Source organism: Hakea prostrata, chromosome 5, assembly GCF_041222555.1.
Source record: "Hakea prostrata isolate BN-2017 chromosome 5, UWA_Hpros_2, whole genome shotgun sequence".
Lineage (NCBI taxonomy): Eukaryota > Viridiplantae > Streptophyta > Magnoliopsida > Proteales > Proteaceae > Hakea > Hakea prostrata.
In genome coordinates, this window is record NC_142604.1 from 55,107,833 (window position 1) to 55,110,205 (window position 2,373).

A 2,373-nucleotide genomic window follows, 5' to 3' on the forward strand; every position below is an offset into this window, starting at 1 on the left:
TGGAACTCTGCTCTCTATCCTATTCTCTCGATTGATGCATGAGGTGCATGATGCCAAGCAAATCCAAACTATCTAATCTGAAACTTTCTTTAGGGGATCCAAACTATATGTTTTTATTATCTACTTAATGTTTGTTTCCATTGCGAACTTCCCATAAGTGGTCTCTCTCACAGAGCCTACATGGAACAAATAAGTTGAATAGAACAAAAAAATGTGCTATTTTATTTGGATTAAAAATGTCTTGGACCAAACTTAGAAGAGAGGGAGTCCAAAAAAAAAATTACCCTAAATTCAATACCCACTTGCATGATGTGGTAGAAATAGTACTCCATAATTATATTATCTTTATTCATCTGAAGCAACTAATACACGATCCACACTCACCAATAAGATTGATTAATAATCTGAAATGCGACCAAACCATACTTAACATACAACTCAATTCAAGAAAAATTGCAGAAAGTGAATAATATTTGATTAATTAGCCTTGCGAAACTGGAGGATGTTGCTGCTTCTGGAACCCTTGTTCAGCTTCTCAAACGTAAGGGTTCTCCAAAAAGATTTAGATATATTGTAGTCTAACAACTTCTTGGAATTTTCAAGAGTCAAGTCTCCATACTTCAATACGTACGTTTCTCGTTCCGAGTCGATCATATATTCATACTGATGCTTTAAATGTTCACATAAGTCTTGTACCGTGCAATCGAATGGCATTTCTGCTGTTGCTGTAGTTTCAAAATCCTTCAGCCCCACGTCACCAATTACAAATTTGCTTGTACACTTGAAACGCTGACGTTCGCTGACCTCTTCTTTTGGTATTACAAGTTCTGTGTTGGGCATTTTAACTCCTGAAACCATATAGTGTGGCCACTGCTGTTCTTCTTCCCCTATTCCATAACTTTTTCATTGATCGAAGCCAAAAGGAGAAATTATGAATCACAAAGAATTGGACGATTTCATGAGTTCATATGCTTAAACGAAATGGAATACAAAAATAGAATAGTAAATCTCTGAATAGAACAACAAAGTAAAAGTTACATGAAAATCCTTACCTGACATATGGTTTGAGGGGTCCATGTTTCTCTTTTAACTTGTCATTTGGGGTCCTCAACATCTCTCCCAAGATCCATTTGTCTATCATTGACTCACTCATTGAATCTATTAACTTTTGGCAATCCTCAGAATAGGTGTTGTCTGCCTGTACATTTGCAGGCACAAACTGCAGTTAATAAGAAGATTTGAATACACAGAAAAGAAGAAATGAAAGCGAACACGCGAGAAGACATACCATTGAGTGAAGAAGTGTCTGCCAAGGTTTCTCTATGATCCAAACCAGAAAACATTCAGAAGTTAAAAGTGTAGGTTGCAGGTTCAAGTTTATTAATTAGAACCTCTAACTGAGTGAATCCTATTCCAGCAATTCACTGGATCTATATGCAACCTTCATATTAAGGGAACTACAAAGGTTGGATATACATGAAAATGGAAGTACAAGAAATAAACAACAGTGAGTGGTATTACCTTTGAATGCCAAAGCCCGTGAAGCTGCCTTTGAGAAAGATTAATGGTGGTGACTTGACATCTCAAACGTTCTATTTATATTACACATTCACAAGGCCAGTAACGATTTGAATTTAGAATTCACACTTCTTAATTGTCTATTTGCCTTTTTTCATAACCACAGGGATTAGCTGGACTAATGACACTAGTTTAAAGGAAAATAAGGTGGACCTAAGCCAATTAAAAAGGAGACTCAATGTGGATTTCCTTAAAATAAACACTTTCTAACACATGGTAAAACAACTGGTACTTTTGCGTTCAAACTTCAAAAGTCTATTTGGGTCTTCTTTTGTATTCAGGCTAATGAACTCATTTTTCTATAATTGAAAATCAAAAAAGATCACAACGGCATAGATCATGCACTAAATTTGAAATACTTGATAAGCATTAGTATTTTGAGTGAGGTGGATGATAGAGTTGTTGTACAGCACAAGTTATGTGGCAGCACAGATTATCCATTAAATTTGCAATACACGAATTATCTTATTTGTTTAGAAAGAAAAAATTATTGAACATGAGCTTTATCTATATTTTTTTTGGGGGGGGGGGGGGGGGATATTACATATACCGTCTAAAAGGGTCGATTCCGCGACTGTCCTTTGAAAAGTATGGACTATGGATCTTATCACTCTACCAATCCTGCATTAATTGACAAAGTTTATTGATTTGTTACAGTTGTACTTGCTAAGTTTCGTCATAAACTTATCTTTTATTTCTAGAAATGATGAACTCAATCCAATGAATGGGAGTTTACGTGGAGGAGGAAGGATACCCCATGTATGTTTTATTTTGTAGGATATTTTAATTTGAGAA

The 2,373-nt window shown here is 35.4% G+C and overlaps 1 long non-coding RNA gene across 1 annotated transcript; it reads right to left on the reverse strand.

Annotated features, from left to right (window-relative positions):
* Positions 1-320: 320 nt before the first annotated feature.
* Positions 321-1,587, reverse strand: LOC149016637 (uncharacterized). The gene is made up of 4 exons (XR_016173687.1): positions 1,522-1,587; positions 1,289-1,320; positions 1,053-1,198; positions 321-898 (listed from the first exon to the last, which is right to left on the reverse strand). It is a non-coding gene; the product is annotated as an uncharacterized LOC149016637 (long non-coding RNA).
* Between the last annotated feature and the right edge of the window lie 786 nt (positions 1,588-2,373).